The 27,019-nt window shown below is 42.3% G+C and overlaps 1 pseudogene; it reads left to right on the forward strand.

Annotated features, from left to right (window-relative positions):
* The first annotated feature begins 8,351 nt into the window (after positions 1 to 8,351).
* Positions 8,352 to 8,858, forward strand: Ppia-ps11 (peptidylprolyl isomerase A, pseudogene 11; annotated as a pseudogene).
* The last annotated feature ends 18,161 nt before the right edge of the window (positions 8,859 to 27,019 follow it).

Genomic DNA, 27,019 nt, shown 5'->3' on the forward strand with positions numbered 1-27,019 from the left:
TAGTTGGATTTATTTTAAAAATGTAAATAGCTTTTCTTCTTTCAGTGAAAATATTTGCAATGTTCAGGAAGGAGTAGGTTGTAATATGTCTAGGGTGTCTATGTCAAGCTGGTTTAAAGACATTAGAGTCTTTCCCTAGTGTCTTGGTCACTGTTCTATTGCTGTGAAGAGTTAACATGACCAAGGCAACTTTTGTAAAAGAAAGTATTTACTTAGGACATGCTTGTAGTTTCAGAGGTTTAGTCCATTATCATCATCGTTGGGAGCACAGTGGCATGTAAGCAGGTACTGCAGCAGTAGCTAAGAGCTATATCCTTATTGATAGGCAGGGGGTGGGGGGGTGAGGAGAAGGAGAGGGAGAGAGTATGCTAGAGAGACCATAAGACATGTTTAAAAAAAAAAAACCTCAAAGCCCATCCCCAGAGTCTCCCTCTAAGGAGGGCACCTCTCTTAATCCTTCTAATCCTTTCAAAGAGAGCCACTATAAAAACAGAATAGTAATTAACTAATAAACAATCAGTCTTTAGTGGCAATTATTTTAAAAAGTAATGGGAGCCTCGTAAGAGTATATGTTCTAATATATTGGTTACTATATGTGTAAAAAAAGAAAATTAAAGAAAAACCACAAAAGAAAAATTAAAGAAAAACCACTAGTCATTCCTTACATGTTGACTCAGGACTTCCTCCACTCTTCACAGCCAGGTATGTTTCCTCTAGGGCAGGGATCCTTAAGTCTCACCAGAAAGCAGTTGTTTACCCCCATTACATTCATGCCATCCTTACACACTTGAGATACATTGCTATGCCAATCATAACTGTAGCTCCCAGGACTCACAGCTTAGTAAGACCGTAGGTGACTCTCCTCTCAAGCAGTCTGTATGGCAACATGGAGAACAATGAAAGCTTAGCCAGAAAGGAGAAAAGGTTCTGGTTAGAACCAACTTGATTTCCTCATGGCCTATGACCAATTTATGTGATTTTTGTCAGCAATTAAGGCTTTTCATCAAATTCTGATAGGCAACAACAGGTAATAGAAATAGCCTGTTTTACTTAGACTCTGACATTGATGGCCAACAACAACCAAGATGAAGTTTCACACATCTGATAGTGAGCTTTTTTGACAGCCTATGGTTCTGAGATGATCATAATCTCCTATGTAGAGTAACTCAATTAAATCCTTTTACAGGAATATATGTATATATGCATATATATGAAGCTTCTAAACAGGTGGGTCTCCATATTTCTTCAATTATCTTTAATGTTACCTTCTCCCCTCCCCCAACAACCTCCTCTTGTTGAATATTTTTGTGTGTAAGTTAATGAGAAATACTGCTTTGTGGTTTCCTTTTTGTGTGCTGTTTTTCTCTGGTCCTGGTGTCATTATCATCATACCTAATAAGATGAGGTAGGAGGTGTCTGTGACAAGTAGTCAAATGCAACATGGGTCAGAAAGGGTTTCTTTGACCCGTGCCTCTACATCACAGTTCATCATCAATGGAAGCCAGGACAGAATTCAAGGCAAAACGTGAAGGCAAAACCTGAAGCAGAGACTATAAAGGAATTCTGCTTACTTCCCTTGGCTTGCTCAGTTACTTTTCTTACTCAACATAAGCCCACCTGCCTAGAGATGCCTTCATCTGCAGTGGGCTGGGCCCTCTCACGTCAATCAGCCATCAGAAACATGCCGCACTGGCCAATCTGATGAGAGGAATTCCTCAAGTTAAGATTCCTTCTTTCTAGGCTCATGTCAATTTGACAAAATCCAACTATAATACTATCATTATAGCCTGCCTTATTTTGCTTCTTGGTGTTATCATATAAATGTGCTTGTCAAACATCTTGTCTATAGATGGTAGAATATTCATTTAACAGTAGGGGATTTCAAAAATCATGTCTTTGCTTCACAAATAACAAGGATCATACCTGGCTCCCACATATCAATGACAAATTACAAGAGAAAAGCATAACAAAATTTTCTAACTAAAATATTGCATAACAGATGGAACTTTAGAACTGGAGATTCCATAAGGCCCACAAGAAGTTGAATTATTTTTATGCTTAAATTCAGTGAAGACTTGACAGTCATATACAAATATGACTGGACAGAGGGTTTGTAGAATAGTAATGAGGTGACAGGCCTTTCTCAAGGCCTGTTTACTCATATACTGTGTAACTGGTTCTTTTCCCTGGGTTTAGGGCAGGATACCTGTCCCAGGAAGGTCTCGTGGCTTACTTGAAGAGTCTAGGGAGTCTTTCAGGAAGGCTAGAGAATGCCTTTAACCCAAGACCCCACAGGGAAGGGACAGGGAGGCAGACAGTGCTCATGCTCTTCTTCGATGCCACACTAGGGCTTCGCATCTCTAGGACTCCACAAGGGCAAGAACTTGGTCTCAGGTTCTCTTTTGTATCATGGCTGTAGTCCTACTGGCCGGCACATAGTAGGAACTTAACCACACTGGGTAAAGGAATCTGTGTCTTGAGCACAGACACAGGCCCATCTACAGAGTTACCAAATCAGAACGTGCTAGGTTAAACTACATCTCTCAGATTCCTAATGTAAAATGCCACTGCCATTTAGTGGGGTTGTTTTTACCAAGAAAAAGTCTACACAACCCCGACAAGTGTAGTGCTACATAGCGAGACAGTCATGTGTGTGCAATGACCTCTTACCTACACATACCCACTTTAATGTAAATTTAACATAGTCTTTACTAAGGAAAAAATGTTATAAATATAATTAATTATAACCTTATGGTCTTGCTATTTAAAATGCAACTTCTTACTAGTTTTACTGTATACTAAATTTAAAACATACATAAAATGTTTCACAGTCCTGGAACTCTGAGAACTTCAAGGCAGATGAGGCAGATGAATACCACACAGTGCTGCACAGGAGGAGATGACCCGTCCAGACTCTGTGAGGGCTCAGTGCTTCTTTACGTTCTCCAAGGTATGTAGTGTTGAAGCCTAGACTTCCTCTGTGTGAAGAGCGAGCTATGCATATATTGAATTCGTGTGACCTTGTCCTTCAGCAATTTCAGGGCACTGAGAGTTTTTAACACATTCATTCCTTAAGTAACTTTAACATGCAGAGAGGACGAGAAGGTCAAACGCTTTACAAGAAGCCTGCTAGCCGGTGTCAGCTGGATGCATTCAGTCAGTAGAGCTCCTATTCAGATATTAACAAGCAGAATATAACACTTTAGTATAGCTAGGGTCAGACAAGAGGCATGCTGGGAAATGCACCAAAATGACCCTGGAGAATTGAGCGCTACAGACAGCTTTCTTGGAATAAGGGAGAGATATCAGTAAAAGGCAACGTTTCCTAAGCGGAAACCTTAGATTTTTGTGCCGACAGCTTTCACAGGAGCCCAATTTGCATTCAGGCATTTACTTTGTTTGTGTGAATTCAGACATTTATAAGAACAGAAAATGCTTTCTCCACTTATTCTGTTACTTCCTTTTGTTTGCCTTCTTCACCAATCAAATGTTGAAGAATTTTATGTTTCCTTTTTTTTTTAATTTAAACCAAACATGAAGCGTTTGATGTCATTCCTTAAAACCGAGCCTTTGTGAGTGTTCTAAAGACTTTAACATACTATGTAAGAGTGGTATAGAAATGGGGCTGACAGCCAGAGCATCCCAATGACTTGAGCATATGATCTCAGGGACACAGCTGAGGCAGAGAAGGGAGCTTTTTAGACCATGCTACCATCATGGCTTAGCTCCCCAAGTCCCATAGGCACAACCAAACCCTGACAGAAAACAGTCTGTGGAATGTGATTCCTGCCTTAGAGGTGAGAGATGGATAAAGACAGTGGAGCACGTGATGGGGCTCTGTTTCTCCAAGATGCACCTGTTCATTTGAACTGATAACTGAAGAGCGAGCCGGAAGTCACAAATGGAGTTTATGTGCTGCTCAGTTCAGAATGAAGTATTAGCTAATATGGTTTTAACTTTTCCACATTTATTTCATTTTAATATGTATGTATGTGTACATGCATATATATATGTATGCATGTATGTGTACATACATATGTATGTATGTGTGTATGTGTGTATGTATGTATGTATGTATGTATGTATGTATGTATGTATGTATGTATATAAGTTTAAGTACTTATATAGGAGGGTTAGAGGTCAACCTCCAGTACCATTCGTGGGTATCTTCTTCTCGGCAGGGGCAATGTCTCTCATTGGTCTGGAGCTTACCAGTTAAGCTGGGCTAGTCCCAGGGTTCCTCCTGCCTCTGCCTCTCCAGTGCTAGGATTGCAGGTGAACACTTGGCATTTTACATGGATTTGAGGGGGGATCCAGGATCTCATTTTTGAACACTTTAACAGTGTGGTGTTCTGTGTGAGCATGTTTGTCATTTGCTTATAACAGCACTGAGATTTCTAAAGTTTTATAACTGTATCTTAGGAAGCTGAGCTGCCCTGTGTTTGTAATCTCTTGGAAAAGTCACTATAAAAAGTTTAGACCTGCAGCAGTTAGTGGAATCGATCAGCTTGTGCATTAGGGAGAACTTGTCAATTGAGCACATCCTTCCATTAAAGGGATGACCCCTGTGGAGCTGTTAGAAACGTCTTTAGTTTAAGAACATTAAAAACAGTTGTCATCAAAAAAGAAAAAAAAATCATTGCTCTTTTTTTCTTTTCAAAAGGTTCTTTAACCCTAACTTTGGGTATTTAAAATATTTTCTAAAATGAGAAGGTTCAAGAAATGGTTTAATGAACTTTCTGCACAGGACTCACATCAGTGCTATCAATATGAAACTTGAGATTTAATTAGGATCATACAAACACAGAGAGAGAGAGAGAGAGAGAGACAGAGAGACAGAGAGACAGAGAGACAGAGAGACAGAGAGACAGAGAGAGACAGAGACAGAGACACAGAGAGACAGAGAGAGACAGAGACAGAGACACAGGGAGACACACAGAGAAACACAGAGAGAGAGAGAGACAAAGACAGAGACAGAGAGAACCCCTATCAACATATTCAGTCAATGGACTACATTCACAGGGGAGCCGATGGCAGAGTTGTACCCTGAAAGCTGGTAATGTTTCACTTTGTGTCTAAGGCAGCAGATAGACACAGCAGCACAAAAGCCTCAGGTAGGGGAGTCCCCTCTTAAATCACCCTTTTGCTCTATTCACATCTTTTATTGATTGGACAGGGTCCATTAGGGAGGGCAATCTGCTTTACCCAGTCTACTAATTCAAATGTAAGTCTTGTCGAGAAGTAAACACACAGACAGTCTCGGGTAATGTTTAGGTCATCGCTCCACAGACCACTCAAGTGGATGCATAGAATTAACCATTCCGGCTTTATAATACTAATAACATTCAATCCTGCATCAAGTTCTATCTGTTTGGGATAAGCCTCTTGAGAACTGGGGTATTTGTTAGAAACTGTAAATCCTCCTCATTGTTGATTTAGTAGTTCTATCAAAACTCCCTTTGTGGGAAGAAAGATGTTGAAAGATTAAAAGTACTTGCTGCTCCTTCAGAGGACCCAAGTTCAAGTCCTAGCACCTATGTGATCTAGGGATCTGATATAACATTCTGGTCTCTGCCGGCGGTGCGTGCTTGCAGAGCATACAAATGCATGCAAGCAAAACACTCATCCGTAACACATTAAAATCTTAAAACAAAACACTTTTACATATGTTTCAATCACTGGTCCTAATAATAAAAGCTTGACTGAGAATATCTATTTATCATCTACCTATCACCTATCTGCTATCTACCTATCACCTCTCTGGATCTAAGTTCTGGACTTTTACAAAGAAAGGTGGAAGTAGACCCTGTCATCAGAGAGCTGTTTCGTACTGTCATGAGGCTTTCAAGTTGACAAGATCTGGTTTTGTTACCTTCCTGTCAACTAATGGACTTCACAAGAGAACTACTCCATGACTAAAACAGAGCCCCTCTCTAATCTTATGTTTGAACAGAGATGGTAATATAGGGATTGTATTAACATTTCATTCCCTAAACAACTATAAGGCACAAGTTTCCCCTCTACAAACCCCTATCCTATCCCCTCTCCCCCTGCTTCTATAGGGGTGCTCCCCCACTCCCCCACCCACTCTCACCTCCCTGCCCTAGCCTTCACAGGACCAAGGGCCTCTCCTCCCATTGATATATGACAAGACCACCCTCTGCTACATATGTAGCTAAAGCTGTGGGTCCCTCCATGTATACTCTTTGGTTCGTGGTTTAGGATCTGGGAGCTCTGGGGGATTTGTTGGTTGATATTGTTGTTATTCCTATGGGGATGCAAACCCCTTCAGCTCCTCCAGTCCTTTCCCTAATTTCTCCTTTGGGGTCCCTGTGCTCAGTTCAATGATTGGCTGTGAGCATCCACATCTGTATCTGTAAGGCTCTGGCAAATCCCCTTAGGAGACATTCATGTCGGGCTCCTGTCAGCAAGCACTTCTTGGTATCAACATAGTGACTGGGTTTTGTGGCTGCATATGGGATGAATCCCCAGGTGGGACAGTCTCTGGATGGCCTTTCCTTCAGTTTCTGCTCCATACTTTGTCCCCATATTTCCTTTAGACAGGAGCAATACTAAGTTAAAATTTGGCGATGAGTGGTTGGCCCCACCCCTCAACCGGGGGCCTTGCCTCACCTCTGGATATGGTCTCTGCAGGTTCTCCCTCCCCTTTGTTGGGCATTTCAGCTAATCTCATCACTGTTAAGTTCTGGGACCCTCTTGCTTTCCTAGCATCTGGGAGTTTCTGATAGCTACATCCAGTTCCCCATCCCCATTGCTACACACCTCTATTCAATTTCCTCTGTATATCACCCCTGTCTCCTTCCATACCTGATCCTGCTCCCTTTTCCTCCTTCCCTCCTCTCTTCCTCCCAAGTCCCTGCCACCCTCTACCGCCTGTGAGTATCTTGTTCCCCCTTCTAAGAAGGACTGAAGCATCTGCACGTTGGTCTTCCTTCTTCTTGAATGTCATGTGGTCTGTGTGTTATACTGTGAACATTAGGAGCTTTTTGACTAGAAATAGAGTATATTTTGGGTTGTTATCTGATAGAATTTTAAAGTCTTCTTTGATAAAATTGTTTTCTAACTTCGTTCCCCATGGTCCTTTGGCCTGACTACTTGCTATGAGTGTCTGAAACACTGTTTAGAGAGGGCAAGTACAGAATGGGCCAACCCCCGGCACTGCCCCCTGAGTCAGCCTTGTAAGTGAGAAAGCTCAGGCGCCCTTTGGTGAGTATTCTTGAGAAATCTTTTCCTTGGGTAACTGAATCTTTCTCCCACAGGACTGAGGCACCTGAGTGATGCAAAGGATGCATGGAAATTCACATTTGGTTTGAAAAAAAAAAACAAGGTCTGGAAGTCACACTAGTGTATGATTTGAACATCCTGATGACATGGTTTTACCAACTTAGCCTTTTGAGCCCACCGTACATGACAATCCCTAGGCTTGGGGATGACTTTAAGCAGCAGCCCTGTCCAGCACACACCTGGGCTCCCCTTCTCCTAAGGAGGTTCTGGATCTCGTCCTGTGTTCTTGAGAATGCCTTTCTTTTCTTATGTCTGACTGTTCCTACATAATGTTGCCCAGTCCCTTTGGGAAATTTTGGAGACAGTTACACAAGTATCATCTTTCTAAGTCAGACCATTCAGCTCTTGTGAGATCATCTTAACCTAAAGAAGTTGACTTCCAAGCCAACTTCTGCCCCTTCACCATGTTTCCTGAGCAAAAAGCTAATTGTATACTGACCTCTTACATGCAAGGAAGGGGACTTTGTGGACCTGCAGGGGTCCTTTGGACATGAACACAATTCTTCAGTTAACACACAGCTTTTATGAAAAAAGTAAAAAAAAAATAATAAATAAACCTTTGTGAGAAATCCATCCTTCTTACCAAAAAGACAAGGCCGTTTGTCTCACATAGGAGTTGTCTTCTTGTCTGTACTCCAGTGTTTAGTAAGCAATGTGTATTTGGTTGTGTGACTTTATACAACATTTTGGTTCTACTTGCTTTTTCCTTTTGAAAACCTTAAAGAATTACTTAAAATCATCATTTTTGCACAGTAAAATACTGAATAGAGATAAATAGCAAATATTTCCTAACATAAAGGAAAAGTTACTAGGCTGTTTTTGTTTTTATGAGTCCTGGAAGATGTCTTTGCGCACAGCCTTTCTTTTTATATCATTGGATAATAAGAAAAGTTCTGAATTTCAAAATAAAAGAGGAACTTATCATGATTTAGAGTTTTTAAAATTATTTTACCGTGGAAAAATATTATTAGGGCAATATTTTGATTTGTTCAAAAGTGATGATAAATTTCTCATAATTCAGCAGATACCGCTGTCAATTTTCACCACTTGCTGCAGCCATGGTCAACCCCACCCTGTACTTTGATATCATGACTGATGGCAAGCCCTGGGGCCGCTTCTCCTTCGAACCATTTGCAGACAAAGTTCCAAAGACAGCAGAAAACTTCCAGGCTCTGAGCACTAGAGAGAAAGGATTTAGCTATCAGGGTTTCTCTTTTCACAGAATTACCCAGTATTCATGTGCCAGGGTGGTAACGTCACACACCATAATGGCACTGGTGGCTGGTCTACCTACGGACAGAAGTTTGAGGGGGAGAACTTCATCCTGAAGCATACAGGTCCTGGCATCTTGTCCATGGCAAATGCTGGACCAAACACAAACGGTTCCCAGTTTTTTATCTGCACTGCCAAGACTGAATGGCTCGATGGCAGGCATGTGGTCTCTGGGAAGATGAAAGACGGCATGGACATTGTGGAAGCCGTGGAGTACAGGAACGGTAGGACCAGCAAGACGATCACCGTGTCTGACGTGAACAACTCTAATTTCTTTTGAATTGCAGGCATTTTACCCACCAAACCACTCCTTCTGTAGCTTAGGAGAGCGCCCCCACCCCATATGCTCACAGTGTCCTGTAATTCCTGCTCGCACTGAAGTTCTTTGCTGGATTGAAAGTTAAGTTTATGATTATGAATAAAAACTAAATAAGAACTGAATAAAAAATTTCTCATAATTCGAACTATCCTATATTGTTTTAAGAATTAAACTAATTACCATTACTTTCATAACTTCTCTAAAATTTAAATTATTTGTATGTGTATATATTAAATTAAATAAAATAATACTCAGTGTTTAAAATGTTTAATTATTAAAATGTACAAAGTTTTAAATAAACATTGCAGCAATAGTTAAATTGTACTTTCCAGACCCTTTATTTAATTTTTGATTATATGTGGATGATTAATTGTATTTAGAAAGTAACTTTAACTATATGACCAGTCATGAAGTACATTTAGATGAGATACAAGACAAACAAAAGAGGTAACTTAATACTTATTTCTTATATTATTGTTGTTGTTGTTACTATTATCATTATTTATTCATGTGGTAGGGTGTGCATGTGCCTCTCCATGCACATGTAGAGGCCCAAAGATAACTTTGTGGAGTTGGTTCTCTCCCCTCATATTTATATGGGTTCTGGGGCCAAGCCCAGGACACCAGTCTTGAACTGCAAGAGCCCTTGTCCATTCGTCATCTTAAGATTACAATAAACTAAAATAGAAATGACTTTAGACAACATAATAATGTCTTTGGACAATATGAGTAACGAATTTGCCTTGAGATGGGGTTAGCTTTATCCTTGCCTCTTTCCTCCCCAGAACCCCAAAACTCCAGCTCAAACAGGGAAAACATTAGGCAGAACCAGGTGACAAGAGAGCCAGGTGGCAAGAGAGTTTCTGCCATGGTGACCAGAAATGAGCCCGAGGTTGTCACACCCAAAAGAGGACCATAATTTAATGTCTGACTACATGTTATCTAGGTGGAATTTTGGGACAGCAAGGGGATGAGGGGCTCGGAGTGTAGCACAGCTGATGTGCAGTGTGCTTGCCTAGCATTCGTAGGCTCTGAGGGTCAGTCCTGGGCCCTGAAAAATGGGGGTGAGATATTAGGTACTAAGCAAGGAAATTTAAAACACCTGAATAAATTAGTAGTAGTGATAACAATGTATCAATACTGATTCACTGAGCCTAACAGATGCTTTATACTGCAACCCAAACCCGTTTCCCTAAAAGTGGAATGCTTGAACAAGCACCCTGCTACCCTTGTTGAGCTATCTGGACTTTCTCGGGAGGGCAGCAAGCATTCAACTGTGCACGTGTTCCTGGCAGGCTCTTTTTGGAGAGCACAACCAAGACCCTGATTGAATCAAATGGCCATTGCCTATTCATGCATCGGGAGAGGTGAGCCTCAGGTGTGAGTTTGCTCAGTGTAGTTCTTGATTTTTCTTTGTGCCTCAGTGTTTGTTTTGAAATTTCTCAGCTTCTCCTCCCAACACAACACACAAAACAAATAACTTGTTAGATGGCATAGGTTTTCCAAAAAGACTAAGTATTTCTCGAATTGACCTCAAGATGGCAGACTTGAATAAAAGATATTTCCATTCGAAAGTCCAGTGCTTCTCAGACGCTCTCTCTGAAGTTGGGATTAAAAATCAGTTTCACTATGTCTTTGGGGTTTTAAAACGACACATGCAAACTTCTTTTACGTTGCCTTCCTTGATAGTTTCTTACAAGGACAAAACTTACTCAAATTTCCTCCTAGGACATAGAAGCCAGTTGTAAAGATCAAAAGGCCTCTGAAAATGGAAGGAAATGGGAAAACTCATTGATCAGACGCTGTGGTAACTAACGCAGAGACTCTTGGGAGAGCTTGCTGATGCCGTCAGCTTCCATGAGACCTCGTGCTTAGGAAAAGTCCTCACAGCACGGTCGTAGCTGACTGGAATGCATCCACAATGATGTCATGGTGAGGATTTCTCTTGGATGCTTTTACATCTTGTGCTGTGAACATCACTAAAAAAATAATTGACACAGAACTCTAGCCAGTGACTTGCAGGCAACAGCGTCTGAAGAGTCCCCAGTTAAGGAAAACACTTCTCTTATTCAACTTTTTTAAAAAAATAAGCCATATACTTATTGCCTTTCTTCGTGTAGTTTTGTCAGGAAAAGAAGCAAAAGCCAATAGTTAATAGACCATTTCAAATTCAGATCTAATTCTGCTTGTCCTGGTCTTGTCTGAATCACTTTCTGTAGAATAGGGATTATGGTATTTCTGGGAGTTGCATCTGAGAAAAGATGAAGGACACACACACACACACACACACACACACACACACACACACACAGTGCAGTTACACCTAAGACTCTGTAACCACAGTATCTGTGTGGGCTGACAATGAGGAAAAGAGACACTAGAGAAGAAAGATGAATCTGCTTAGGCTGGTTACTAGCATCAAAATCGACACAAGATTCAGAAGAAATATGAGAAAATGCCCAATTATCATCTAGGCCTCACGAAGTGTTTACTCAGAAGCAGCTGAATGCAGCTGCCCTCTGTCCACAAACACTCTGAGTAGAGATCAATTGGCTCATTGTTTTGGTCAAACCCCAAAACACAAAACCCTAATATCTAAAGCCACGTAGTCAGAGAAAGACAGTCGACTTTTGTTATGGAGAGCGAACTGAGTGGGCTCTGCAGGAAATTAGGAGTGCCTCCTCTTTCCTGAGTTGTATCAGTTTTAGAAGACTCACTCACTACAGGAGTTAGCATTCAAAACAACCCTTTCATCAACCCAACCCTCCCTTCCATGAGCGTTCCTTCTGCTGCTGGTGGCATTGCTGCTTTTCATTGTTGGCTCATGCTCCTGAGTACCAAACTTCAAGCCCAGGAAGATAGGGAAGGGCCAATTCCAGCAAAAAAAAACAAGCGTCGCTGACGCCAGTGAACACTGGAGGGCAGTAACACACAGAACAAATCACCTCTCTCCCTTAACCGCTTAATGAAATGAATTAATCAGGGGTTTCTCCAGTCCTCCATGTTGAAGATTATTTCCCCCATAGTTTCTACTGTTCGAGCCGAGACATGGGCTCCATTTGGCCTCACTTCATGGTGGAATGATCAAAAGCTGTGTTCCCCTATATTTGTGTCCTCAAGTCGTAACATCCCGCTTTGAGAGCTGTTGGATAGACCCGCTTGGGACTTGTTCAGACTGTTTTCCTGGCTATTGGGATGAGGCACTGGCAGATCTTTCGGAGTTGCGCTCACCTTGAGACAATTGAGGGGAAGCACTGTGGGGGTGGGGTGCGGTGGGGTAATGAGAAGAAGCACTCTGTGAGGGAGAAGTGAAGAGACCTGGGGCCCTGTGGTGCCAGAACAGACGGAGCACAAGAGAGGCCGGAATTGGCCATCCTCCAGACGGAAGTCAACGTGAGTCCCGGTACGGGGCCAAATGCAGCAGAACACACAAGAGCGTCTGAGAACTGGGTTTCCAACCATAGACCAACCTGGAATGTTTCAGCTCAAGTACCACAGCCATCAATCACTCTGGGGACCTAGGACAGGGAAGGGCACTAAATTCCAATCCCCAAACAGGAGATTATCACAACATTCCAACTTTGTAACCGAAAGTTACAAGCTTTTACAGAGCAAAGATGAGACGGAATTGACAAAGATCTGATGGTGCTCAAAAATATGTATAAATATGTACAATTCTACCCTGGGTAAATATGTACAATTCTACCCTGGGAATTAGTTACATAATAGTCGTTGGTGGTACAGGGCTCCTGCTGGAATCAGGCATTGTTAAAACTCATTCAGTCCTTGTGGATGAACGTACCATGTACCACAATAGTCCGTATTTTACAGATCGAGCACTTGGGGCAAAAGATGCTAAATGACTCTACTAGGGACTCCCTGGCTGTAAGCACCTGAGATTGAGCCCAGGCATCTGCTCTTTACAGAATGAGAAACATGACCTTTTTTCTGGAATGAAAGGAAACTTTTTGAGTTTTAGTACCTGGGTTTGCTGTTAAGTCGTTTGAACACCGGCATTGTGTGTTCGCAGGAGGAAAGACGCTGTTTTACAATTAGTTAAGGGATGTGACATCCATGCTGGGGTTTTACTTGTATCTCAACTTCACCTCCTGATGACAGAAACGGTTTTAACCTTTGTACACCCTTCAGTAGAAATCAAACATCCCTGGTGGGAGAGCTCATCTTTCCGATCTTTTTAGCATTGGAGTTATCTGGCATGGAATCTAAACAAAGAATGTGTTCAATAAATATTTGCCAGCTGTTTGAGCAGCTTCATTAAATATTTTTGCTTGAGTAACTCTTCATTTTGGGTGAAAGTACATTTACCAGAAGTGCTTGTTGTACTATGGATCATAGTGGGAAAGCAAATGTTGTGATGTTTTTAAAGAAGAGAAAATTTATAAGATATATTTTATAAATTTATAAAGAATCATTGATGGTTTCCTAGTAAGTCTATGTACTTAACAGAATTATGAATGACAAATTCAATCTTCCCAATAGCCCAAGCACTGGCATAATTACCTTTTGTCAGCTCTCCAGAAAGTCTTACTTCTTACTTTTCGCAGATGAGGAGGCTAAACTTCAGAGTTCTCGTAACTTCCCATACTGGGCAGAATTGGGAGGTGTTTGGCTCCAAAACCCCTCTTCTTTCTGTGATACATTATCAAATCAAGAATCCATGCTAGCTATGTATAGAGGTTGACAATTGCAATACAAGCACTCAGAGGAGGAGGCAGGAAGATCATGAGTTCAAGGCCAGTCTAGGCTACATAGTGAGACTATCTCCCAAAAGCCCCCTCCCTGAAATGCATTCTGCAGCCATGGGATTTTACTTGGGGCTTGAAACATTGTGGTTTATTTTCTTACATAAAAGATACTGTGGAGGTTCCTGGCTGCTGGCCTAAGGGCTTGGAGAAGCCCTCACCATTGCTAAGAGATTTTCTTGGCCTTCTTTTCATAGTGGTAAGAGTGAAGAAAGAAGGGAGGTAATATTTGCCCAAATCCAGAAACTTTCCTGGGAACTCCATGGCAGATTTCCCTTTACATCCGATTGGTCAAGCAATGCTGAGGAAGAAGGCTTGATATAAACCACAGAGCAATGTTTGTACATAGCATTTTGTGGTTCATTGGCAGATTTCCCATAAAGCTCTCTCCGCAGATTCCTGGATTAGCGGCCAAGCTCTCCTCTGGGTTCATCCTCTGAGTTAGACTCTTGGTCACAGTAATGGAGTTTGTGAGTGAGCTGGGCTACCTGCTAGTTACCCTTGGCCCTGCCAACAGAGTCATTTTCAGCCAAAGAGGACCTGCTGTAGCTCAGGGCTGAAAACCGTGGGCACTGGCCTTTTCTTCTGTCTGACTTTTGGTGTTCACATACCTTAGAGAGAACATCAGATAGGGAATCAGATGGCTCGTCTTTTATTCCTACTTCACAGCCCACTTGGAGACTTGAGGTACACCCGTAAGACCCCTAGGCTTTTTGGGTTTTGGGTTTTGGTGATAGTTTTCTTTCCCGTTTGTTTAGGTTACAGCATGTACCAATCAGCACTCTGTAATTATAGAAATTTTACATGCAATGAAGGCTTTTTACTGTCACTTGGTCCTATAGTGCCATCAGATGGAGTGACTGTGTCAACTCTTGGGTTACAGGCTAGAGATCCCCAGGGTGGGGCTGTGCTCTTCCTCCCTCCGCCTCCTCAGAAGTGATACAATAGTGCATTCCCCTCGTGTTAACACGGTGCTGTTGTTCATTGTCCCAGTGAGCCCGCAGTTGTATCAAAGTTTGCCTAGTCTTGTTGTTGCTGTTCAAGGGTCCCATTCACGCTACACTGTATCATCACATCAACTCCTCTCAGGCTCCCTTTCACTGTGAGAGTTTCTAATAGGAATTTAATAAATGTTTATTCAAAGAATGGGAAACCAGAACAATGTATTTAAAAAATGACTAGAAGACACCTCTGCCAACCAAGTTCTGGCCCTTTCCCCTATGTCTAACTGCCTCTGAGGTCGTCACCTGGATATCCACCAGTGCCTCTGAGGAATGGTAGCTCTGGTTCTGATTCCTGTAGCACTTTCTATTCTGCCTCTACCATCTCACTGTTCCAGCCCCAAAGAATCGAACTCTGAATTTCTATTCATCTCTTTACTTCTCATTCTCAACATAGAATCATTTTGGAAAGTCTCTATTCTACTGAGCTCCTCAGACAGGAGGTCAATATCAGTATCCTAGTTGGGGTCACTACTGTTGCGATGAAGTAGCATGACCAAAAGCAACTTAAAATAAAGAGTTTATCTGGATTGCATATCCTGAACCATCGTCCGCTAAGGCAAGCCATGGCAGGAACTCAGACTGGAAGGAAATTTGGAGGCAGGCGCTGAAACACAGCCACTGAGGATGCTGTTTACTGGCTTGGTCCTCATGGCTTGTTCATCCTGCTCACTTGTAGAGCCCAGGACCACCAGCTCTAGTGTGGCACCACTCACAATGGGCTGGGTCCTTCCACATTAATCATTAATTTAAAAATTCCCTACAGACATGCCTACATCCTGATTTTAGGGAGGCATTGTTCAGTCTAGGTTCCCTCCTCTCAGATGAGGTTAACTTGTATCAAGTTGGCATAAACCTTGACACACTCAGCTAGGACACTCAGTCTCTAATGATTGCAAGGAGCTCTTGGTTGTGAGGCTCGGCTCACTGCTCTTCCCTCCCTGTCTGTACTGGTGTGGTCCCTCCTCCTTTCTCTCACTGTGTTGCTTTAATCAGGATCTCACTCCAGAGGTAGAGTTAGATGGTGTCAAGACAGTTGCTGTCTCGGGTCTCCCTGCCTGTGTGGTCTTGATGTACGTAACCATAGCCAGTAGCATATTTGAGAATTCCTACTCCCAAGAGCTATCAGGTGTGTCTAGCCTCTGACCCTGAGCTGCATGCAGCCAGATGCAACGGAAGCTTGGGATGGATAAGGTCAGGATAAATCTCTAGACTTACTTAAAATATTGAGACCTTTTTCTCAAGCATGAACTTTGATTTAATAATACCCTGTCACAATGTTGTCAAAGGCACTGGGGCTAGCCTGCATGGGTTACACAGTAACAGTGAATCTTCTAATTAAGAACCAAAAGTTAAACACTAGGGTAAAGAATCTTTCTCACTCTCACCATCTTTAGATGTATCTGTTTGTTTATTTATGTGTTTGCATGCATTCTCACAGAATAGCTGGTGTGTGGAGGTCAGGGGACGATGGCTGGAGTCAGTTCCCTCCTTCCACCATGTAGTAAGCAGGATCAAATTCAGGTCGTCAGACTTGGTGGCAGGTACCTTTACCCCCTGAGTCATCTGGTCAGAAGCCAAATTGCACTGTTTTTAAACCTTCATCTTTATCGAGATAAAATTCATCTACCACTTAAGCTATTAATTTAACACAGACAATTCAGACTTTTCACATGATAATTTCTGAACCTTCAGTGACCTTTAGTGGAACTTTTGACCTCTTGTCTAAAATGGCTTATGAGTTAGCAGTCGCTGTCCTTCTCTTCTGCTCTTTTTGTTGCCTTGTGTCCTCAGTTCTAGGATATGACTAACCTTTCTGCTTCACATATCTGGCTACTCTGGACATTGTACAAATGTAAAATATCTGCTTGATAATGACTAGCTTCTTCTTAGCATAATAACAGAGTTTTGTTCATATTATAGCATATATTACTGACTTGTTCTTTTTATTGCTGAGTAATACTCTGTTTCTGTGGATAGATTACTAGTGATAGATAGTTGGGCTTTTTCAGTACTGTCAATCATACTACTTTGATGTACAAGTTTCACATGGACTGGTTTTCATCTCTCTTGGGTAAGTACACATGATGTTCAGTAATCGTATTGGTGGGATGCTTGAGAATTATATGATAATTGCTTGATGAGCTTCCAAATTATTTTCCAGACCAGATAAAAACACCTTCAAGTCTTTCTCCCCCTTAAGTTGTAGACTTTTTTGGCATTTAAGGAAAAGGTGATAATGTACTTAGATTTCGGACATGTCAAAAGAATGCAGTTTTATCTTAATTCAAAGTATATGGTACATTATAACATTTTGTGGTGCTGGGAGTTGAACCTATCTTTGGACAAGCAAATGAATCAGGAACACCCCAGTCCTTGTGTGAGCATGTCTAAATCTCCATCATCAGATCTCGAAGGAACTCATATGTCCATCATAGAAGTGGTGTATCTGATGAAACAGACATGTTGGAAGTTACTCTTAGCAGCATGTGATTGCACACCAGACCTCTGTGTCTTCCTCCAGCACATCTATTCTGCTCCTTTCAGAAACTCCGAGATTTGCAATGGCCTGGCTCAGCTTAGCAACGGGTGTAACTGGACATGGGTCTGTGCCTGGAGTTACTGGTTATCACAATTCTGGGTTCAAGCAGCATTTTGCCGATGTTGGAGAGAGACCCCCTGTCACAGTATAGCAGAAAAGGAAGGAGTAGAGGAAACGAATACACACAGAGAGTGGGGGAGGGAAGAGCGAGAACACACCAAGAATAGGACATCTATCTCAGACCAGTTAAGGGGGCAAGAAGAAAAAGAAAAATCTATTTTCATGACATAAGTTTTTGCGACACTGAATACATAAACTATAAAGGCTATAGATGGGGTTTAGTTACATTGGCTTGACTTCGTGCTTTAAAAAAAAAGAATGAAAAAGATGTCACTTTAAGCTCGCTCTGTTTTTAGACTACATGTCTCACCTCTAAGGATACTGCAGTCAAGTCCTTATTTTAGCAAAGAGGATAGGAAGTGCTTTTCTAACAGATCTGAAAGTTAAAATAGTACTGGTCCTCTCTCTCTCTCTCTCTCTCTCTCTCTCTCTCTCTCTCTCTCTCTCTCTGCTTTTTTCTTAGGAAGAGCTGGGATGCAGTGGACACCATTTCAGAAAACTCTAAACAGAAACAGGACTCTAAAGCACACAGAGTGTGGGAAGCAGCACACAGCTCTGTGAGCAGCACCCGGAATCCTCCAGAGCCTTGATGCTTGCACAGGTAGTGGTAACTCTGTATGGAAGAAGCAGTAAGCTGTTTGCCTAATGGAGACAGCCTATTCCCATTCCCACATTGGCTACATTGTGTTCATACATGTAGGGCTCGAAATGGCAGCTCTTCAGTTTAGAGCAGTGGGGTGGAAATTTAAGGCCCTCTACTTGGGGGTCATTTCTGGTATAGACAAGTTTTTGTCTGACAGATAAACTTTCTGTATATCAGGATGCGTGATCTCCTGCACCAATGTGTGAGCGTGGTGCAGAGGCATCACCTCAGCCCAGTGGTACAATTTCCATGCCGAGATGATCTTGTTACTCCTCAAAGAGGTCTCTCTCCACAACAGCAAAACCTGGACAATGACAATTTAAAAAAAATCCCTCATGAGGAAAGATATCACAATGAGACAGATGAAATTATGCCATGGGGCAGAGAGGATCACCACAGGAGAGACAATAAGAATGAGGGGACAAACAGACCCCCATGTCCTCACATGCATTGTGCACAAACACATACACACACACACACACACACACACACACACACACACACACACACACACACATTACACTGGGCAGTTTTTAGATGTTGAAAATCATAAGTTCCCTCAGTCCAGTGTCTGGATCTTTGTGCCAGCAAAGTCCACTGTTGCCCAGTATCTGAGATCTCATAGCCAATGAGGAATGACATGACACTTACCCCTTGTGTGTCTGGTGAGATAAGAACAAACATCTCTCCATCCCAGATAGATACTGACAGAAGATAGAGGAACAATTTCATCTAAGACTGGATTAGTGAACCAATGAGTATTGGGGTTACTAGCAGATCATAGAGGAGGAGTGACAGGAGCATAAACAACTTCAAGGCAGTCACATCACCAAGGAGCACCCCTCAGCATGAGTGACAGCTCATGAAATCTGCATTCCTTGAGTCCTTGTAGGACTTGCTGGTAGCTCTGTTGGCCAGAGTTGCATTTTTTCAGTAGCTATATTGCTTTTATAACTGTCAAGAGGGGCTTTGGGTATTCTGTAAGCTTCTGGAGCTTCCTGAAACTTGCAAGTTGTGTTCATTTTCTAGGTCTTAAGGATGTAATTTCTGATTTGGAAAAAAATTCGGCACAGTACTTTGTTTCTAGTTTAATGCAATAGACTGGACTTTTGTGGTTATCAAGAGAAGGAGAATCCAGTGAGCTATGTGGATGTGGTGGTGGAGTGAGTGTAGTAAGCTCTGTGGGGGTAAGATGGGGTGAAGAGAAAGAAGGCAATGTGCTATATGTGGTAAGAAGACAGAGGGAGCTCTACAGGGTGAGAAGATTCTGTAAAGAGAATGCAGTGATGCCTGTGGTCTGAGGAAATCTATTGGATTGTTCATCCCAAAGCAGGGTAGCCATATGTGTACTGTGATCCTTGGGGGACTCGTACCAGAAGTTTACTGTTGAGAGCACCCCAGTGAGTGGGAAGAGTTTCCTTCCTAGAACTTGGTTATGGGCGGTTCTAACTGGCTATATGGTTCTTTGATAACTCACATTATTTTTTACTTCTCTTAATCTTTAATCACATTCACTCTTTGTAATTGGTTAATGTGACTTCTTACTACATAGAATGTGGTCTATATTCTTAAGGAATTGAAATTCTGAGGGAGAACAAGAACAAGTACACACACAAATGTCACACTCACTGTTGTTTATGGGAAACATAGTCCAAAAAGCTCAATTCAGGGCAGATACTACGGTGACAAGTTTTCTATTTTGGACATACCCTTACTTAATGTAGCACAGAAACACCTAGAGAATTTTTGTCATGCACAAGTTAGATACAAATTGGTCTAATTAAGATTATGTAGATAAGAAGGCCCTGGTATCTTATCCCCATTGTCCTTGGAAAACATTTTGTCGTTTATCTTATGCAGGCCTTGGGCTTTTAGGACACATTATCTGCCAAGTGTCACCACCCATCGCTGCAATAGTGATGTGTCTGCGAGGCTGAGAAGGAGGAAGTCAGAAGGTTAGATCTGCAGAAACTCAGTTCATTTGCCTCACATGGTGTCTTAGTTACTGTGCTATTGCTGTTAGGAGACATGATGACCGAAGAGGCTTATAAAATAAGGCATTTAACTGAGGGCTTATGTATAGTTTCAGATATGATCATCATGGTGGGGAACTTGGTGGCCAGTGAGCAGACATGGTTCTGGAGAAGTAACTGAGAGCTCACATTGGATACATAAGTTTCAGGCTGAGAGAAAGACACTAGGCCTGACTTGAGCTTTTGATGCCTCAAAGCCTACCCTCAGTGACATTCCTCCTCCAATAAAGGTACACCTACTCCGACAAGACCACACCTCCTAATCCTTCCAAAACGATTTCACTATCTGGGAGCCCAGCATTGAAACATGTGAGCCTGTGGAGAGCATCCTCATCCAAACCAGCACACATGGTTTTCTTTTAAAATTTATTATTGCTTTTGATTTTCAGATGATATTACATCACTTCTCCCCTTCCATTTATTTCCTTTAACCCTTCCCATATAACCTTATTACTGTCCTCCAAATTTTATGGCCTTTTTCCCATTGATTTTCATTGGAATACATATATGTATATGTGTAGGTAGATGCATATGTATTAGATATCCTGATCAGTCTACACAGTGTTATTGTGGGTCTATGTTTTCTGGGCTGACCATTTGGTATTGGGTGGATAACCAGTTGACATGCTGTCTCCTGGGGAAGACTATTCCTTCCACCCTCAGCATTCCTTGGTTGCCCACAGTTCTTTACATAGGACTGAGGCCCTGTAGGCTTTTCTCTATGTACTTCAGCACGTCTGTTGCTACTGTCCTTGTTCAGTTGGGGTTTAGGTCATCATGTTGGTGGGACTTTATGAGGGTAGCTCCTGTCGTTACTAGGAGACCTGGTCTTACAACAAATTCCTTGATCCTCTGATTCTTGGGTTCTGGAGTTGTTTTTGACTGGGCCCCTCCACTCTGTTTTTTGACTGGGTGTGCTTCTCTATTATGCTCTTTGTCTATGGTTTCCTTGATAGACAGAGATGGCTACTTTTATATGTGGGTCTAAGGACAAATCCTTAGCATGTAGTTAGGGACAGAAGGAGGAGGGAGAAGGGTAAAATAGCTGTAAGGATGTCATGTGGTTTTCTTACAGTCTCTAAGATTCAATCTGTTCGTTAGCTTCGAGAGTCTTTCCGGTTTAGATTTAAATATGTATACGTCAGAAGTAGACTGTGAGGTAGAACAGACTGACCATGTCCTTTAGAAGTCTAAGCTCACATACATATAAACTGAAAATGCCCATGTGCATCCATTAACAAGAGAAGCCCCTGGTAAGACTAAAAGCAAAAAGCTTTCTTTATTGTGTCTGAAGTATCACTTTCGCTGAGTATCACTCAGCACTTACCCAACTACACACTACCATGATTCTCACACAGACCCGCATGCTACAAGCTGGAGTGAGTCCAGATGTTTACACCTTTCCTTACAAAGCACAGCAGTCATCTCAGACCAAGACGATCTATAGACCACGTGCTTTTAGAAGGGCTGTCTTAGTATCTCCCATGTGTCCCTGCCATGCGTCCCTGATGTCCACACCCTGTGAAGGGCTAGAGTTTAATATATTTCTACAGAAAAAGGTCTGGGAGTCTTCCTCCCACACCCAATCTGGTGGTTCCTTCTGCCACATTGCTACAACATTTTCTTTATGTCCATGCCCTCTTCAAGAACACCCACGGCATCCTCTACCCTGGGCTTCTGTGGGTAGCACTGTACAGCTCAACCAACCTACATGAAGGCCACAGTAGAGCTGCTGCTGGCCCCGTGTGGGTCTTCCTCCTGCCTCAGTCATGGAGGTCAGTTAGTTTGCCAGAGTCATCAATGTGACAAAGACCACACTTTACACATTCCTTTTGATTTTTAAAATTGTATTCTTACCTTTGATTTTTTTCCTATTTTTAAAAATTATTCTTTGAGAATTCCATACACACATCAGTGAAATATGATCATATCTTCTTCCCTGCTTCTTCCTTCAACTCCCATGGATCCCTTAAAAGTCCTCCTGTCCCCAGCTTCCCTGTCTTCTTTTTTATTTGAAGAACTGTATTCTGATTCTAAATGAGAAGAATGGGAATGACAGTAACAAACTGAATATTGTGATATGACTGACTGTCAGTAGCAGTCTCATCTATGAAATTCAGGAGGGAAATAACTGTGCTCCAAACAGCTAAATATTCAAGTCCGAACAAACACAGATACAACAAAAAACAAAACATGAAGGTATGTTTTAACTGCCACATTCATTCTGAAGCCTACTCATCTCCTTCAGCATCCCAATGAAGTACACAGTCTTCTTAGCTAAATAATAAGGTGGCAGAGAGAGAGAGAGAGAGAGAGAGAGAGAGAGAGAGAGAGAGAGAGAGAGAGAGAGAGAGAACACATGTGTATGCATGTGTGAGCGTGCTGTACTGATGATATCTCAGGTCATCACCCTCATCCAAGAGGCAGTCTTTTGTGCAACTGTGTTGGCAAAGCTGGGTCCATGAAACATCAGATTAGGATTTCTGATGAGCTTTCTGGCAAGCTAGAGAAAGGGCTTTTCCAAGTTGTAGCTACTTTTGGCATAACAGTCGTAGAACTGAAAGATTCTTCTTCCAGTGGAAGACAATAGATTTGTCTCCTGTCCTTAATATCCATTTTGTTGCTACACAATACAACAAGGATGTTTTCACACGTGCACACCAGAACTCTGCCCGTTAGGTGTAAGTAAGTAACTCTTGATGTTGTTCACATCAAACATCGTAATCGCACACTGGAAGCAGTAGCTGTCATGCTGTCTCCAAACTTCTCCTGGGCCCGCTGTGTCCCACACATTGAACTTAATGGACTCTTTGTTGGTTTGGAGGACACACAAGTCCACATCCACAATCAGAGTGGCTACTGCTTCATGGATTTCATCTTCCTGATGCTGATGTTGCCTACCAGGATGAGCTTGGACCTGTGGCTCTCCCTGTGCAGCCTTCACAACGATCCTTCCAGAAGCTGGAAAGATGACAGAAATGTGATTTCAAATGCCAAAGACACAGCAGCACTTCTTCTAAAACAATCCACTAGGGCAATTTATCCTTTTCATATGTATGTGCTGTGGGGCCATCCACTGGATCATGAGTAACCTGCCATCCTCAAAGAAGAATGATTTCTCCTTTCCCTAGCAGCTATTAACTGCTAAGAGTTCTTCACAATAGAGGAAGAACCAAAAGGTTCACAATAGGGACCTCGAGAATTCCTCCTCAATGTTGAAATTTTGTCTGGCTTGATTTCATATAGATCTTGTGAGAGTAACTAGGGTTGCTGGGAGTTCCTAATTGAGAAAGCCGTATCTTGTCCAGGAGAGAGCATTACACAGTATTCCTCCCTATGTAGCTTTTACAGTCTTTTCACCTCCTCCTCTGGAATGTTCCCTGAGCCTTGGCATAGGCTAGGGTGGGAGTAGTTGATAAAGATGTCTTGTTTAAGGATGAGTCCTCGGTCACTTCTCAGCACTTCAATTATCTGTGAATCTCTGCATTGACTGCTCTAACTGAAAAGGAAGGAAGGAAGGAAGGAAGGAAGGGAGGAAGGAAGGAAGGGAAAGAAGGGAGGGAGGGAGGAAGGAAGGAAGGAAGGAAGGAAGGAAGGAAGGAAAAGAAGGAAGGAGGAGTTGCTTTGATCAAAACCGGGTGAAAATCAGGTCTATATATAGAAAAGTAAATATTTATAATTTAATTGACAACATGACCATTTAGCAAAATAACAATAACAGGTTCTACCCTGGGACCAATGACCAGTGCAGACATAAGCTATGGCCTTTACATGGGCTTTACATGGGCTTTACATGGGCTTTAAACTCCCAGTCATGGGCTTTTGACCACAATTATAGTACCAGATGGGAAAATCCCCTCTAATGGAACAGAGTTTATAACCAATCAGAAAGCAGTTGGTTACCACATAATAACCACTCAACTGTTTCTGGAAGGTCTGTATTGTAGTCTGCAGTGTCCACAGCTGCGTAAGATTCCCAGTATTTTCTTCCCTGCATGCCTATGGAGCATTAAGTTTACATTTCTTGACAGTATTTAAGAATATGACGGTTCCACAAATATCCAGGTTTCTGGTGGCCTCCTACGTTTTTATTTGTAACTGTGTTTTGTTTTGTTTTGTTTTGTTTTTGAGGGGGCAGGAGGCAAGTCCTGTATTTTTTTTTTTTTTTGGTTCTTTTTTTCGGAGCTGGGGACCGAACCCAGGGCCTTGCGCTTCCTAGGTAAGCGCTCTACCACTGAGCTAAATCCTCAGCCCCAAGTCCTGTATGTTTTAGACTCACAACAGCCAGTCTGTATCAATGTTGAGCGTGTCATTTTCTAGTAGATTTAAAGTAGAGAACTATTTCTCTAAACTCTATGTAATGGGCCTGAAAATGAGGAAGAGTGGGGGGATAGATGAGTAGGAAATGGTAGGAGAGAACACAGCTCACACAATTAGAGTTTGTTTCATGATCCTTGTCTGCATTAACCCCCCCACCCCCAGATAATTCATGATTCCTTCGATTCCCTATAGCTGGAGCAACATTTTTTATGCAGAGCCATCGTGTGCGCGTTCTCCCCCATTTCTTCATAGACACATTTAAACCCCATCCATTTGATTCTCATTTGGTGGGATACAGCTGCTAAGAATCCCCCTGCTGAAGAAAGATGTGTAGTGTGTGTCCGTAGAGAAAGAGCGAGCCATATACATCTTGGTCTTTGGAATGGAATGTCCAAGGGGAAAACATCAGATCTGTTTTTATATGTGCTTCGTACTGCAAGTGTTTGCAGGCATGGCTACATGCGGTCTGGCTAATAAATATCCGTTGACACGGGTGACAGGACATGTAGAGCATATGTTCTCCAGTTACCTTCAGGCTGTGTTTTCTGTGTGGGTCTTTGCTTGGAACCGATCCTTTTATTCCAGCGAATCAGTGCTCAGTGGAAATATAAATATTTTTGTTGTAACAACATGTTGTAAGAGGGAATTCAGTCATTGTGTTTTCCCTGGTCCAAGAGACTCGGCTTTGCTATGCTATCGTCTATGCCATTCTTCATGCTTTTTATAGCCTCATCTTTCATTCTCGGGGCTTTAAGGACTTAGTGATGTTTGCTGTGAATGTATTTATCACTCAGCAGAACCGTGTCTCCAGTTCTCCCCCAGAGCAAAGGAGAATTGGCCTGCATCGTAGATCATCTGGCAGAGAGTCTCCACGCTCTTCCACTACGTGCACACATTTATTTCTTTCCTTTTAGAAACTATCTTATGAAAAGAAAACACCCCCTTGAAGATGTCAAACATTCCTGAGAACAAACGGCCATTTTTAAAGGTAGTATTTGTCTCACCTGCTGTCTGGATGGTTTTGTCTCCAGTTGAATGAGGGCATTGCTATATTACTCTAAATCTGGCTACATTTCCTACAAAATGATGGGTCCAGAGCTGCTGTACACCAGGTCAGTTCAGACATTTGTGGGTCATGACTTCACAGCTGCTGAAGCATCAGATAGCACATGTTTTAGCCTTGGAATCTACTTTTCAGTAGCTTGATACTGTGTATTTGCCGATGTAAATGTTAACCTAATATTTTCCCATATATATTGCGTTGTCCTCAATGAAGGCAGTGCAGGTTAGACCCATCTCTAGTCTTTTTTTTCTTTTTTCTTTTTTTAGGAGCTGGGGACCGAACCCAGGGCCTTGCGCTTGCTAGGCAAGTGCTCTACCACTGAGCTAAATCCCCAACCCCTCCATCTCTAGTCTTAATGTTGAATCGAGGTGGTTCCAGAATGCCCATCAATGTCTGAATGAATCCTGTACAAATCCTCAAATGTTATAAGAAAGGAACATGATGGGCCAATGAGTCTTATAAACATATATGCAAAATTATGGGCAAATTATTAGCAAATCTATCTCATAGGTATATAGAAAATATATTTGCAACATGACAAAAGTGTGGGGTTTTCCCAATAATGCAAGGTTATTTAGATATTTGAATATTAACCACAAAATAGAGGAAAATATGATTGTTATTAAATAGAACAAAAATATATGATAAAATTCATCAACTTCAGCTCTCTGCTCCCAGACCCCATGAGAGAGAGAGAGACCTCACCGCCTGGTCAGGTGGGCACTCCTGAGGCTGCAGAGCGGAAGAGACCACCAACACTGTCCACCCCTGCCCACATCCCTGGCCCAAGAGGAAACTGTATAAGGCCTCTGGGCTCCTGTGGGGGGAGGGCCCAGGAGCTGCAGGACCCCTGCCTGAGACACCGCCGGAACCTGAAGGAAACAGACCGGATAAACAGTTCTCTGCACCCAAATTCCGTGGGAGGGAGAGCTGAACCTTCAGAGAGGCAGACAAGACTGGGAAACCAGAAGAGACTGCTCTCTGCACATACATCTCGGACGCCTGAGGAAAACACCAAAGGCCATCTGGAACCCTGATGCACCCGGAAAGGGCGGCGCAGATCTTCCTGGTTGCTGCCGCCACAGAGAGCCCGAGGGCAGCACCCCACGAGCGAACTTGAGCCTCAGGACCACAGGTAAGACCAACTTTTCTGCTGCAAGTGACCTGCCTGGTGAACTCAAGACACAGGCCCACAGGAACAGCTGAAGACCTGTAGAGAGGAAAAACTCCACGCCTGAAAGCAGAACACTCTGTCCCCATAACTGACTGAAAGAGAGGAAAACAGGTCTACAGCACTCCTGACACACAGGCTTATAGGTCAGTCTAGCCACTGTCAGAAATAGCAGAAGAAAGTAACACTAGAGATAATCTGATGGCAAGAGGCAAGCACAGGAACCCAAGCAACAGAAACCAAGACTACATGGCATCATCTGAGCCCAATTCTCCCACCAAAACAAACATGGAATATCCAAACACACCAGAAAAGCAAGATCTAGTTTCAAAATCATATTTGATCATGATGCTGGAGGACTTCAAGAAAGACGTGAAGAACTCCCTTAGAGAAACACAGGAAAACATTAATAAACCAGTAGAAGCCTACAGAAAGGAATCGCAAAAATCCCTGAAAGAATTCCAGGA

This window comes from Rattus norvegicus, chromosome 5 (assembly GCF_036323735.1).
Source record: "Rattus norvegicus strain BN/NHsdMcwi chromosome 5, GRCr8, whole genome shotgun sequence".
Lineage (NCBI taxonomy): Eukaryota > Metazoa > Chordata > Mammalia > Rodentia > Muridae > Rattus > Rattus norvegicus.